Source organism: Urocampus carinirostris, chromosome 1, assembly GCF_059441175.1.
Source record: "Urocampus carinirostris isolate Australia breed hairy pipefish chromosome 1, RoL_Ucar_1.0, whole genome shotgun sequence".
NCBI classification, from domain to species: domain Eukaryota; kingdom Metazoa; phylum Chordata; class Actinopteri; order Syngnathiformes; family Syngnathidae; genus Urocampus; species Urocampus carinirostris.
The window spans coordinates 43,738,174-43,754,446 of record NC_142349.1 but is presented as its reverse complement, the minus strand read 5'-3'; the positions used below and the strand labels follow the sequence as shown (position 1 = coordinate 43,754,446).

Sequence of the window (16,273 nt, the reverse complement as noted above, 5' to 3'; positions counted from 1 at the left end):
TATCTCTTCCTGTCCCATCATTTCTTTATTTTGACACTTGCTTTTTTTAATCTTTCAAATATGTTTTTATCGTCTCTCTTTTTACATTTGTTCTTAATTGTCTCTATACCTTGATTAACATTTATGTTGTTCCATTTCACCCTTGCAATTTCTTTCTGACTTAGGTCTTAAATCTCTCTACCTCTTTTTCCCTAACTCTCTCACTCTCTCAAGCACTCTCCTGAGCGTTGCAATGCAAGCTCCATTTCTACACTCGTTCTGTGAGCAGTGCTAAGGAATGATCGGGCCCAGACAGACGCCCATTCTCCATAACGCCTTTTACTGACCAATCACAGGACGCTACTCACAACTCTTCCTCTGCGCTCTCTCTCTCACACACTATTTCACTCTTTTGTCTTTTAACAGAGCATCCTCTGCTCCTCATCTCCCTTACTTCTTTTTCCTCATCTTCTTCCGGTCACCGCGTGGTTCCAGGGAGGACTTCTTGTTTCATAGGAGCATCATAGAGAGGATAGAAGAAGTAGTAGAAGTGTGGTGGTGGACAAGTTCCTAGCATCAACTGTGAGTACACACCCACTCTCACACATGCATGTGCTGTGCTGTGAGGCTATGAAGGAGTTGTTTCTCTCACACTTTTCTGTTGAGGTCCAACTTGTTTACAAACATGCTTGAATACAGAGCTGTGCTCTTAAATCATTTTTGCTATGTGCATAAAGCATTTGGTAAAATAACATCACATTTTGGATAGGTGGTGGTGGTGGTGGGATTTGTTAATAAATATGAACGTCTAAGTGACCAGGTAGCTAAAAGAGGCATTTGATGAACCATAAGACATACAGAAGTCATTTGGCGATTTAGATATGTATCAGAAAACCTTTATGGATTCTCCATGCAATTGTATTGTAAGGACTGGACTGAGAATATATTTGAGCATTTTCCAGTCAAAATAGACCCCTATGTATTTTTGAAACATAATAAATCTTACAGAATGCTACATAATGTTCCCATCCATTTTCAAACACAGGGCTGGGCTGTAGGGTTAGCAAGTTTAGCTCAGGGCTTTTCTATCCCTTGCCACTTCCTCCAAATGTTTCATGGGGATCAGAAGGTAGTCTGACAGTTTGTCCAGCGGCTCCCAAGTCATCCTTGGGGCCTCTTGCTGATATAAAACACCTCACCATGGTGGTTTCCCAGAGGGATCCTAGTCAGATGGCTTAACCACCCTGCTTGGCTCCTCTCACGACAAAGAAGCAGTTGCTCACCTTTGACTTCCCTTGAATTCTTAATGTACCTCGAAGGGTGAGCCCAGACAATCTGTGAAGGAAACACGTTTCTTGAACCCATCCGTCTTGTACTTTCAGTGTCTATAGGTAAGGGAGGGACTGACAAAGAACTTTGCTTTTTTGGTCAGTTCCTTTCTTGCAGAACCCACAACGGGTTGTTTTGTATTTCAAAAGATCAAATTAAGAAAGTTAACAACCTTACTTCGAAATGAGTTGGCAACACCTACTCAATTTTCATGAATCAATGATGATTCTTCTTTCAACTTGTGATCGTGTTTGTTCACCCCCTCGTGCCGCTTTCAATCATATTTGGAGGAGTCTCGATGGCTTCTCTCCGGTTTTTTTTATAATGTCGGAAGTGAGGCGAGGTGCAGTTACTCGCCGGCAGCAATCGATAGAGAGGCGACGGGCACCCGGCGCTGATCATCAATACGCTTGCTACAAGGCAAGGCTGGGTTGCTGCCGCTGTCCCCTCTGGCTCAATTACAGCGGCCCCTTTTCTTCCATATGACCTTTGCAAGGTCAACTGTGGTGTCGACTTCATATGATTTTTTTCCTGTGAGCTAGTGAGGTCCTAAATGTTTAATGGTGGAACTATTCGATAACCACTCAGTTCATGAAGAAGAAAATGCTCTTGTGAGTCTTCTGGAAGCAGAGCTAGAAAAACGATGGAATTAAAATAGTCACAAAAATGTGTTAGCGCATGTTTTCTTAGCCTTAGGATAATTTTAGCAAGAAGATGAAAAAAGCCACTGTTACGCTGTGAACTTCTCATGCCCGGTACCAGCCAAATTTTGCCTTTTTGACTTATTTTTGAAGGCCTACAAAACATTTTGTTGTGTATCTATATAGACATGAGAATCGAAATATAGCTTTTTCATTATGAAGCTCTTTCATTATAAAAAATATATGTGTTTCTAGCTTTTAACATTGTTTGGTAAACAACAGTTGAACATTGCTAAGTTTCTTGAAAATACTTCATTCTATGAAAATATCTGAGAAAACCAGCTTTTTGTGAAAGGATGCATTTCAAGCGGAACTTTCAGTTTGGTGCTTTTTTATCTGTGAAACCTACAACATCCAGGGAATGCTTTCCATAAACACGAAGGTGCATTGTTCACAAAATAACATTTTATTGCAAGATCACTAAATTTATGCAGGAAGCAACATGAGGAAGTGGGGGTTCCTCGATGTGTAGAAAAATATCTGACCAAATTCATTCCTCGCATCTAGTGGTGATTTACCACGGTGAAATAATTCCCAAAGGCTTGCTACTTATTTTTCAGCAGAGCCAAAGATTATCCAGGGGTTAAAAAAATATTTTTTTACGTTTTGTCATTCAGAGACAATGTTTCTTGAAAAAATGATTTGAATGAGTTAAACATCAGACTACTCTCCTGTATGTCTGATAAGGTGAACAGTCCAAAATGAAAATGTGGACCGAGGTGTGAAGAGTAGATATGTACCGATAATAGGGTCAAAAATGGGTTGGCCTGACTAGTTTAAATATTAATCTTGTTGAATATTTACGACCAAAAATCTTAATACTGTGAGCAAAGTTGATCTCTTAGCAAACTCTGTGAACTTGGACGTGTATGAAATTCTTTACCTCATGTGAAAATGGTATTGCCAACAATACTTTCTTTTTGAGAAAAAGGATAAAAACTGTTAAATCTTAAAAAATAATACCTGCACTAAATATTTTTTAAATCATTCATTATTTAGTATGAAGCTAGAAAATGAGTTTGTTGAAACAATTATTGATTAGCAATAATTAAAAGGGATGAGTGCCACCAGGCTGTACTTGCCCTAGACACACCACAGGAAATGGTGCCCCTACCACCCTAGTGCTTTAGCGATTCAACAAACCAACCATATATACAAATAAAGGAAATGTACCTTTGGTGTGACGTGACTTGAGCTGGTAGAGTGAGATAATGTACACTAATCAAAAATATACATAATACTTTTGAGGACTTACATCCTAACACCCGATATAGGTAAAATATGCATGCTACAGAAAGCAAGTAAGAAATGATAAACAGAACTTCCAAATTTCATCGGGCAAATGAGATGGCAGCCAAAATTACCATTCCTTCCACCTCCCGAGTCCTCACAAATAAAATATGAAAATTCAAGTTTGTTATAAGCTTGGTCCCTCAAATCAAGTTAATTTGTTGGGCTCGGGTGGATTCGGGCTCATTCTCATGGGGTTTCGTTGGTCTGGAGTTTCGTAGGCCTGATCTAACCTCTTGGTGGGCTCCATCTGTGCAACCCTGGCCTTTGCAGGGTTTTTCCTAAAAATGGATTAGGTTATCTTGAAGATGTTAACAAGATGTTTTGTACGGTGGTGGTAAGCTACTAAGCTTGCTGATCCATTTTGTGTGTCTTTGATAGTTTTATTCAGACTTTTGGGGATGATTTAGGAAGCTTGGAGCTTTCTCTCAGCTGCTAACTATCTGTTAACGCTGAGCGGCTTACATTTGTGCCTCATTTGGCGCTCAATTTTGTCTCCAAAGCCCATTAGCACTAGCCCGTCGCTGCTTTTAGCTTGCCAATAATGAAAAAAAAAAGAGCGAGTCCCTCGGCCTCTTATTAGATCAACGCTGTACCCAGCTCAACATTTATTTTACTTCAATAAGAAAATCCACAAAGACGACTCACACTAAATTGAAAACAATTCTATGAGGACAAGTGAGATGTAAAATAAATGAATTGGATGCAACCCAGCAGGGTTTATATTGACAGACATCAAAATTTGCCCAGGAACTAATATAAGTGGCAATGGTGCTCACTTCATCTTGCAACACAATACTACCCGTTTAAAAAAGAAAAACTGAAAACATTGACTAAGTAGAGCACGCATATTGAAGTCACGGCACGGCCCGCGAGTCACATTTGGCCCACGAGTCTGAAAGAGACCTAAAATGTGGCGCAGGTTCATTTTACTGTGGCGCAGGTTCATTTTCCTAACAGAACAACGACCTTAAACATAGAAAAATTGGTATATACCAACCTATTATTACTATGTTGTTATTATGTTATTACCAGGTTAATTATTGTAAGTATGGTTGAACAGACTCAACAAACTGGGAAGTGGGCAGGGACAATTGGGCGCTGTGGTAACCGTAATCATTTCACTAGAAAATAACTTTGACCCAGCACTGGTGACCTATTGTCAGTAAGTCCGTGGGCACCTCAGCTGTTCCTGGCGCAACCACGTTGGAAACCCCTGCTATAGATCAATCGTCGGCGTGGTTTATACAGGAACACCAAATCAACTCAATCAATGGGGCAAAGATAAACACAAAATTGCCAGTTAAAAGTGTGCTAAATTTTGTTCTTTTTATTTGTACAATCGTTTTAGACAGGACCTAAGAAAAGAGAAGTAAATATTCAAGTGGTCCGAAGCTAATACGGATATGGAGTCTCTCGATTAAGTGCTCGTTTGCAAGCTCTCAATGTTGCACAAGACACACTGAACATTTATGAAGGCTTTTTGCTTCCACGAGTTAGTTCACTCCTTTCTTTTCATTTATTTTATTATTCAGCTATTTGAAAGCAGTTTTCGGGGGTCGGATTCAATGCGAGTATAAGCTATAAGTATCAACTACATGTTTACTTTCAGTGTCAATAATCTGGGGGGTTGTACTTGCCCAAGACACACCACAGGAAATGGTGCCCCTACAACACTAGTGGTCATGGGATCCAACCAACCAACCCATCTGGGGGTTAACATAATTACTTTTTAAAGAAAATCGTAACTATCTAATTTTTTCTTTTTTTTCCAGTAACATGCCAAACACTGGTTGCCAGCGGGAAAGTATAATTAAGTTTCATCTAATTTAAATGCCAAGCATGACTTTACGTTTTTGATTGCATTTTTTTAAGGCAAGGCGATGGGGCTCTTTCTCATCCAAATGGTCCCTCATTAAAACTTATTCCAAACCGTGGTCCGAAGTTCCAAGTGTTGTGAACGTGGCGTCACTTGTCCTCAAAGTAGCTGAAGGACTTCGTTCAAGCTGTAAAATTTGGTTAGAAAGCTGGAGAAGCCATTAATAAGCACAAATATCTAAAAGGATCGCGTAATTAGACCATAAAATACAAAACCATTACACTAAAATGACATGAAACATAAAATTATGAGGTAAAAAAATATTTGAAAATGAGTGAATATTCATTTTATTGAGAAGGTGAAGGATATAAAATAAAACACATCGATAATTCTAATCAGCTAACGAGGACCACCGAAAAATATCTATAAGCTTGTTTGTTTGATATCTATTTTGGTCTTTTTTGTCAAGGTGTCTTCAAATGGACAATAGGTTCCTCAAAGTAGACAAGATTTCAAGAGAATGAATGAATGAATGAATGAAAACTTTATTTCAAACATTAAAATAAAAACAGAACAAAAACAAAACCTCAACAACAAAATTATGTTACATAATATGTTTAAAAAAGGGGTAGTCAGAAGCAGATGCTTATTTTCTCTAACCCTTCATATTCCCTATTAAATACACCTATGATAATAACAACAATAGTAATAATATTGATAATAACAGTTAGCAACAATAACACCAAAAGTTAACCATAGTTCTAGACACACTATTACCAATCTCTCGTACCACTCATACCCCATTTTCTTCATCTCTGTATTCCGCCAGTTTTGTTTTTTTGTATTTAAATTTGAACAAGTGAATAGTTGGACATTGTTTGATCTCGTCTTGTAAATTGTTCCAACGTTTGACTCCACACACAGACACACACATACTTTTCCTGGTTGTTCTCACCTTTGGGGTTATGAATTTACTACAGCCACCAAGGTTATAATTTCCCCCTTTCCGAATGAATAATTTATGGATGTTTTCTGGCGCTATGTTTTTGTTGACCTTAAATAGCAGTTGTGGAGTGAAACATTTTACTAAATCATCCAATTTTATTAATTTGGACTGCATGAATAAAATAGTAGTATGACCCCGATATTTTACCCTGTGTATGGTTTTAATTGCATGTTTTTGGAGGATAAAAAGGTGCTGTAGTGTACTTTTGTAATTATTGCCCCAGACTTCTGCACAATATGTTAAATATGGCAGCTAGAGGATACTATAAAAAATACAATGCATTATAGTTTAAAATGAATTTGGCTTTATTAATTATTGAAATGCTTTTAGATACTTTAGTTTGTATGTGTCTGATTGTTTTCCACCTTAATTTATTGTCTATTATGATCCCTAAAATCTTAATATCAGATACAGTGTCTATTGCATCACCATCCATTTTTACTTCTAAATCTTGATTTGCCTTGCAATTACCAAAGAATATTACTTTGGTTGTATTTAAATTAAAAGCTATTTTTTATATCCATCCATAGTTTTAGGTTAATTATTTCACAATTAATACAGCTTACCAAATGAATATAGTTATCATTTGAATTGAAAATGTTAGTGTCATCTGCAAATATTACTATTTTCAATAGTTTTGAAACATTAAAAATAGTGTTAATATATAAATTAAATAACTTTGGACCCAGGATAGAACCCAAATATTCAGATGACAACTCTCTCATTTTCACATATTGCTTACTCCCTGTCAAAAAACTTTGAATGCATTGCAAAGCCACGCCCTTGATGCCATATCTTTCCAGGTTTTTTTGATAAATGTTTTTTTATAAGTCGAGAAATACCCCAACTGCGTATCTCTTTTTTCTATGCTATGGGTGATTTCTTCTAATGCATCAATAATAGCCATTGTTGCTGATTTGTTTGCTCTAAAACCATATTGTTGTTCATTAATCAATGTTTATCGACAAATTGTTGTAGTCTATTATTGTAGAGTTTTTCTAATATTTTAGGGAATGAGGAAGAGAATACCGGTCTATAGTTTGTAAAAATGTGTTTGTTTCCATTTTTGTATATTGGTATAACTTTGGCTATTTTCATTTGATTAGGAAATTTGCCTGTTAGAAATGATAGATATGTAGACACAATTTTTTTGATTCATTCTGAGTCTGACTTTAATTACAAGTATTGTTAATTAAAATGGCTTTAACTAAAATGCAACTAAAATAAATATGAGTTCAATAATTTAACTTTCTCTACAACCCTGAGCAAATCGGACATTCTGTCAATATGGCAGTTATGCGAAGATAATGCCCCCCTCGTCTTTACTCTGACTTTTAATGTGCACAAATAGTTGAATAAATCAAACGGGCATACATGAACAAATAATACAATAATAAAAGGACTAACCAGTGTCTGAAATAACGTCTGTCCGGGGCGTGCATCTGTAATGTCAGGTGTACAACGTACAAAACGTCTCTAGTTGTGGATAACTTTTTAGCGAAAAAAAAGGGGGGTTTATTCTTTTTCTTTTTCAAATGAAATGTTAGCTTTATTCGGTTTTCAAAATTTTGCTCAGTTTGGAAATTTTGGAATTTCGGTTCGTTTGGCAATTTGCATACTCGGCAGAAAATCAGAATCAGAAGCCTGCATCGAATAACGTTGTGCTTCCGGACTCTCCAGAGCGTTATAAGGTCGTGCATTTGCATATCATTTTCGAAAGTAGACGCACAGAGTAGGATATATATATATATATATATATATATATATATATATATATATATATATATATATATATATATATATATATATATATATATATATATATATATATATATATATATATATGACTGACTCGTCGGCTCGCCCCTCTGACTCGTCTGCTCGCCACTCCGACTCTATATATATATATATATATATATATATATATATATATATATATATATATATATATATATATATATATATATATATATATATATATATATATATATATATATTATTTATTTTGGGCTTACGCTGGGTGTTTCATCGATTGTGGACTCCTGACTTTGGTTTTCCCCAAGGCTAATGTTTTGGAATTATTTTTATTCCACTTGCTAAATGTCCAAATTATGCCATCTTCACCAATCTGGGCATCTCACATGAAATGCTGTACCAAGGCAATAAAAAAAAATACTTTAGAAGAAGTGTTACTGTGTTCGAGTCACACCAGTCCAATCAGTGGCGGTGATCAGACAAAGGACTTTTCAAGGAGAATGAAAAGGCCTCATTGATTGGTCACTCACTTTGAACCCCAACAACCCCGACCAACCCACGCATACATGGCAACCAATCGATTGGGGTGAGATAAGCAGCCTTCGCAATGACCGGATGCTCTCACCTGATTGAGAGGCTTTCTCAGGCCAAAGAGGCATTTGCGGAAAGAAGGATGAAGAAGTAAAGGTGAGGAAGAAATTCCATTTTTCAAGTGATTAAAAGGTAGCCTTGGCATAATGAAAAAAAAACAAAAAGAGAAAGTCACAGAATAGCTGCATGGGAATGGCTATTCGATGAGAGAGAAACAAATTGGTGGCAAACTATTCAGTATCAGACTGGAAGATTGTTTAGAAAAACGTAACTTTGTATTGCGTTCCCTGCCCACTGCCAGGAAGTTGGGGAACAGCACCCCTGTAACTTTACTAGGAAAATGAATAAAATACTAGATAAATGCTATTCATTTTCTCTAACTTATGGTCATTATAGTTCAGAATGTGTAGTTCCAATATCGACCATTACAACCCACTTTGGGAAGGGATCTTTTTACTTCCTGTATTTTCACACCCATTAGGGGCACTGTTTTAAAGGGCGCGCTCTCCTTGGTTAGAATTGTTTTTTGTCAACTCGTATGGCAAACCGGCCTATTAGACACGAATCTCATCCGTCTGCATTTAATAAAGTAAAAAGTGTGCGTATCAAAAAAAAAAAGCACCTGGAACAAAACTGAGTTTTTTTGCAGTTTATGAAGTATTTAGAAACAATAATACAACAGTTTTACACAAAATGTTCTCTCAGCCTCGGACATAAAAAGCCGCAACGCGAATCGGATTCATGAAACAAAATCACCAAGATAGTCCACCTTGAAAGTCTTTTATCTTCATCTCCGCTAGCGTCATTGCTTTTAGACAATTGGAAACTGTGGAAACAGTTCTGCCACTTGATCGTTGCTCCATAATCCAGTGCTCGAGTTTTTCTTACATCCACGTAAGGTAAGTTGTGTTTCCTTAACTTGTTGAAGCTCGATTTTCAGCCTCCTTCATTTTCGAACCATTGATTCGTTATTCTTGAGTTTCCTCGTGGCTTCCCAATTTCCCTTGTTCCTCAGTGTCTTCAATAGCCGCCATATCAAACTGGGCTGCTTATGTGTCTCTTGGCCGTTTTCAGGGAATCAAAACACTTCTAGCACGTTGTGTAAACAGTACACGCGTATGTTTGAATATAAAAGCGGCAAAGCCCATCTTTCAAACAATAGTGGCTTTTGGAAACTTTTTTGCTCCAGGCACACGTTTTCATCAGTTCTGAGCTGTATCGTCTTTGTTATATGGACTTCAGATTGAGGTGCATGTAACTGTGTGAGGACATATTGTTTACATTCAAGAGTGTTTCTGTGTGTGCACTGTGATGTCTGAATTAGTTTTTCCCGCCGTGCCGCCACAAGTCAATCAAAGTCAGCGTCGGGTCCGAAACGGTCGGTGAGCACGTTATTGACGAATCATCATTATTCATTCGGCGACCGCTCACGATGCCGCCAAGTGGACGAGGCAGTCAAGCGGCAAAGTGGCGGAAGACTCCACAAAAGACGTACCGGCTGTTTTGCATAAATTTATTCTCTGAGGCCTTTCTTTGAAGACTTTTTATTGATTCCCTGCCCTGAATGACCTTTGCCCTTGCATTGCCTTTGCCGAGGAAACCTTTGCCACTTTGAGAACATTATTCAAGGGCTGCCTCTCATGATTATTTAAATAATTAATGAATGGGTCGATTACTTTTTTGATTGATCGATGAATCAGATATTAAAAAAAAAAAGTATTTTCTGCATCCATTGGACTGATAGATAAATAGAGCACAAAATAATAAATTATTCTAGATAGAAAAACAATAAAATAATTCAAAAAAAATTTCAAATTGCCTAACAATTAACGAAACATGAAAATGTTTGGCATGAACTTGAATATATGTAAGATACTTTTTCATAAAAATAGAAAAAGAGGCAACATCGGAGAAGAATGCAGATACTTTGACTAACTGTCAACAACCGGCACAGGAAACAGAATTTAGAACCCAATAGCGTAACATACCTAACTTTTTATCAGGGAGAGGAGGAATGCGTGCACACTCGATCCGGAGATCGATGGTCACGGAAGAGGATTGAAATCCAAACAAAAGAGTGGTCAAAATCAAACAAATCAGCCCAAAAATAAAACAGGATCAAACGCAGAACTACGCTTTTCACAGAGTTCAACAGGAGTCTTGCAGAAGTTTCACAGATGCTCAGACAACTAACGGCTCAAATGACCGCGTTTAAGTACTCCCAAGGAGCAAGCAGTCAATGCCACCCGGCTGGGACCAAATGGGCGCCATGGCAACCGTGACACTAACACGTCGAAATAGTTTGTTTCTGTCAGTTAATTAATAATTAATTCCGTTTTTTTTCCCCCTTTGGCTAAATAAAAAGCCACACACAAACCAACAAACAGACCTCTAAAGTAAAGGTTGCCTGCATGTATACAATGATTATCTCTATTTAAAGCTGTTTGCTTAACTCTTGGCTAAACAGGCACCTTTTCATATGGCATCGTGAAGTACATTGGATGTTGTTATACAGCACTTCTATGTCACACAGGTGTCACACAAATACATTTGGATTTGGATCAAGATGAACTCATGCATCAAAGTACAATCTCTGAGTGCCCTCTGCCAGGCCAAAATGCTACAAGGTCATTACTGGATCAAGAGAAATTTTGATGCTTTCTATTATTTGAACTGAAATAAATTTCATTGCACAACCATTCATTCATTCATTATCCAAACCGCTTATGCTCAGTAGGGTAACGGGGGTGCTGGAGCCCATCCCAGGCGTCTGCAGGCAGTGGGCAGGGGACACCCTGAACTGGTTGCCAGCCAGTGATCGAGTCACCCCCTATTGTAACCATATTTGTACATTTTACCTACCTTCCAGAATGGTCTACTTCATAAAATTCCATCCATCCATTATCTGCATCGCCTATACTCAGTAGGGTCGCAGGGGTGCTGGAGCCCATCACAGCCATCTTCGGGCAATGGACAGGGGATACCCTGAACTGGTTGGCAGCCAGTCACAGGGCACACAGAGACATATTCACTCGCTCATTCACACCTAGGGACAATTTGGACAGGCCAATTAACCTGACATGCATGTTTTTGGAATGTGGGACGAGACTGGAGTGCCCGGAGGAAACTCACGCAAGCACGGGGAGAACATGCAAACTCCACACAGGAAGGTTCGATCTCATGACCTCGGAACTGTGCCGCACACATGCTAAACACTTCGCTGCCATGCTGCCACGGCACAACAAATCACTGAATACATTCGCCAACACTTTTATTAATCGATTTTAATCAATGCTGTTATTTCGTTTTTGCAGCCCTACAGTATTCCTTTACATCATGTCAGCCGGGTCCACTGGGTCGTTTTTTTGGACAGTTTCAGGACATTTCAATTAGTTTGAGTTCAGTTTTATTTGTGTTGTAGGTCTGATTAACTTGTGGTTAATTTTAAAATCATTAGTGCCGTTTGGGATTATGCTGCATGTTAGTCTGTGTGTCCCAATGTGGCCCGCAACTGAGCCTTGCTGTGGAACATTTTGGCTCACTCTGGGAGTAATATCGAACACTTTGAAATATTCTAAATCAGTAGTTCTCAACTGGTCTGACTTCAGGACCCACCACTACTCCACCTTATTTCCAAGCTTTAGCCCAAATCAAGAAAAAATGTCCTTCTCAAATGTATACAGTAAAATGAACAGATGGTGCAGTTCAAACTAGAGATAATTGAATATTTTCACTTTCCATACATAAAATAAAGTGAAAAGCAAAAACAAAATGATTAAGTCATAACATTCCAATAAATACTTAGTTATCTACATTTTGAATGAAATCCAAAACGCTTTACCTCAGTGTTTTTCTCTTCAAGATAATGAATGAAAAATGAATGAATGAAAACTTTATTTCGAACATTAAAATAAAAACAGAACAAAAACAATAACTCAACAACAAAATAATGTTACATAACTTGTTCTAAAAGGGGTAGTAAGTAAGTAGTGAGAATCAGATGCTCTATTTAATAAAATCCATTTATCATATTCTCTGCTGTAACTGTATTATAATCCATCCCTCCATCAACCGCACCGCTTATTTCCAGTAGGGGCAAGTATGTGCTGTAGCCCATCCCAGCTATCTTCAGGCAGTGGGCAGGGGACACCCTAAAATAGTTGCCAGCCAGTGGCAGGGCATATGAAGACAGACAACTCACTTAGCGCCCTCACACTGACATGCATGTTTTTGCAACGTGGGAGGAAACCAGAGTGCCCGGAGGAAGCCTACGCAAGCACGGGGAGAATATGCAAACTCCACACAGGAAAGTTCAATCTAATGACCTCAGAAATGTGCCGCGGACGCGCTAACCACTCAGCCCCAGTGCTGCACCATGCTTCACATATGTAAGCATATTTCATTGGTCTTTTTCTCTGGTGTGTAATAAGGGTTTTCAACTTAAATCTGCAGGGAATTGCCCCTCTCTTCTATTAACTATTTTAAAGGAACCTTTTTTTATTTTTATTTTTTGCCAAGGAAAAGGCTTACGGCCCAATGAAAATGGGTTTGTCATCCACAGGTTGAGAAACACTATCCTAAACTACATTAATGCAATTTGGACTACTTTTTAGAGGTCATTACAGTTCACTTTTTAACCATTGTCATATTTTGTGTTCATTCCATATTTGAAGATTCTGTGCCTATCTGAGATCATTCGAGGCTACCTTTTTAGCCTTTTCAGTCCACTGACGTACTTTACTCCAGTTTTACTGCGGATTGCTAGACATCATTAAAGTCGTTTTACTTTATTAACCAATAAAACTCAATAAATACTTTTATTGCACAGACATATTCCAGGTCCAAGTCCTCAGTGTAGAGTATAAAAAGTGTTAAGTTAGAATTGATGTCTGCTATCTGAGTGTTAGGAAACCATTAGCATTTAGATTTGAGACCCCCACCCCATTCCCTCAGTCACCAATTCCTTTGTGTATAGGGCCTCATCTCTCTCTCTGCTCTATTCCTGTTTCTTTCTGTCTGCATGTTCCTGTCTGGGATTACTATGTGCACGTGAATATTAAATCATATTTTCTGATTTCCTAGCATAGGCTGCGTAGCATGCACGCTGACGCGCATTTGAACATTAACTGTCTGGTCAGCGCGTAGCGCCTCCTAATGGTGATCAAGATTGGACACATTACTCCTTTATATTACTCTCCAACTTTTTGCCTGTTTTTGTGACTGACAGGCACATTTTTAGCACCACACCCTGCCTGGCATGCTGCCACATCTTGTTTGCCAGAGAGAAGCTAAATATGACAAATTTGTTTCCTTTTTTCAACAACAGAGAAGAACAATGCCAGGTGTCATTTCTATGGTACAGGGGTCTGCACTCTGGCAAATTTACACAAAAACCCAAAGTTCAACCCGCAGAGAGCAATGAGCTACTGTTCCTGAATTAAAACCTGTAAATATTTTGTCGGGCGGCACGTCAGACGGGTGGTTCACGCGCAGCCCCACGGTGCAGAGGTCAAGGTTTCAATACCAGCTACTGCAGCACCCTCGTGAGAAGTTTGCATGTTCTCCCCGTACCTGCTTGACTTTCCTCTAGGCACTCTGTTTTCCTCCCACATTCAGTGTGAATGAACAAGGTGAGTTGTCTGTCTCTGTGTGCCCTGCCACTGGCTGGCAACCAGTTCAGGGTGTCCCATGCCCCCTGCTTGAAGATAGCTAGAATGGGCTCCAGCACCCCTCACGATCCTAGTAAGGATAAGGGGTGCTGAAAATGGGTGGATGCAAATCTGTTGTCACTATGGCAAAATAACCAAAATGGGTTGTTCATTATATGTGTCAAGGACCCGCAAGAATAAAAGCAACAATGATCTGCTTATTTGGTCCAGGTTAGGAACACTGGTTAAAAAAAATCGAGGCAACAGTATTTTGATCACCAGAGGCAGTTGTCAAGGTCTCGGGTCGGGCAAATTGTCGGTGATCCGGTAAACTCACATTTCAGTAGGCAGAATTTGTGGTCGGGAAAGGAAAAAAGGGTTTGGTACACTGTAAGCAAAAAAAAGGCTGAGACAATGCTAAAACAAGAGAACATAAATCAGAGCCATGTAGGAAAAGGGAAAGTGAGAAGAGGAGAGAAACCTAAACCTTACACCCAGACTGTGACACATTGCTCATTTTCTTGGTTTGACTCCCTTGGCTTTTGCTCTGATACAGTTGTTTAAGTTGAATAATTATTTTTTACACTGTTAAGGGTTTTCAGATTGTATTGTTTACACTACTTGCACTTTCTGACCTTTTTCTCCCCCAAACATATTGCACAACAGAAGGTATAGTCGACCTGGCTTTATTCGTAATTTCATTAGATTGCAGCTTTTTATCTGACTATTGGCTTTTGTTATGAAACATTTTTAATATAACTATTTCTCTTTATTTTTTGTACTGTTGAATTTTAAATTGTAGGTATTTATTAAAAAAAATAAAACATTATAGTGCCAAAACGTCTGTGCTGGGTTTATCGTAATAATTAATAAACACAAGGGGGAAAGTTCAATTATTCAATGATTGTGCCATTTCTAAAAAAACATATCAGATCGGTATCGATCCATATAGCTATGCATTCACTTGGCTCAAATCAGTACTAAAATTCCAAGTATCGCCCACCTCTATTTGGCATAGTCTTAAAAAATGGATGGTAAATATCTTCTTACCTGTGGTGTGATTTGCTAACCCTAAATAGAATGTAATGGGCATTTTCTGGTGCCACTTCTTTAAATTTAGCGCATTTGGTTAAGCAGGCACTTGCAATTGTCAGTCAGCCTCTTTTAAAGCCTTTCACTGTGCTTTGATGCTTTTTTTTTGGTAATTATGACTATTATTGGATTTTCCTTATTGTCCTTGATAACAACATGATGACATCATCTAAAAACAAAAATAAGATAAAAGAATCTTTGGATATATGGGCAAAAATATTTACAAGATAGTGCTTGGAGTCTGGCTTGGGTACTAATAATAGTGCAATGAAAAAAAGTATATTGTAACAATAGTGTATAGAAAAGCAGTTCAATAACATTTAGCAGTAACCAAGAATTTAAAATAAGTTGATAAAGAGGATATGAGTACTAAGTTTTCAATGGATCTGGCAAGGTATACATTTTTACTTGCGCACGTTTGTTGAGGGTGGTGAAGACCCTGGGGAAATATTTGCCTCTCTACCTCTTAGTCCTTGTTTTACGGACCTGTAGCGCCGACCAGAAAACAAAGGGTTAAAGAAAGAGGTTGTTGTCTAAGAAGAGTCCTTGTTGGTTCTGTTGGCGGTTTCATAAGGTGGCAATGTCTCCGGCTTTGACTTAAGGCCCGGTCACACAGCCTTTCACGGTCGTATCGAGGCTGAATCACGGCCAGAAATTTCTGCCCGTGAAGCAGACGCAGTTCGACGCTTTGAGATCGCGATACAGACGAGATACAGCAGTGCTTTACACGCGGTAAGAAATTCACACGCGGCTGGCCGCGCAAAAAAGTTTTGCGCTGCTCAAAACTTTAGACCACGGGTAAATTTTAGCGGGTGATCGCGGGTGGAGCACGGTCATAGCACGTTTGTTCTGCGCCTGTATCGCGGTGTTATCATGTGAATTAGCGTGTGTAACGCGTGTGACGGTCAAAGGCCTTTCTCCGCGTATATACAGCGCGATTTGCCGAGCACACGTCAGTTGTGCTCGAGACGTCAAGGGGTGAACATGGATCCCCGTCAAAGTAGTGACCTTGTCTTAATCCATTTTTATTTCTTGACATTTCTTTTCATTTCATAACAATAAA

General features: G+C 38.5%; 1 protein-coding gene across 1 annotated transcript in view; it reads left to right on the top strand.

The window, feature by feature from the left end:
• Positions 1-436: 436 nt before the first annotated feature.
• LOC148374750 (RNA binding protein fox-1 homolog 3-like) overlaps positions 437-16,273 on the top strand; it is a 600,089-nt gene continuing 584,252 nt past the window's right edge. The window contains exon 1 of the mRNA XM_088340486.1: positions 437-561. The gene's annotated coding sequence lies outside the window, so the exon portion shown is untranslated. The remainder of the gene's footprint in view (positions 562-16,273) is intronic.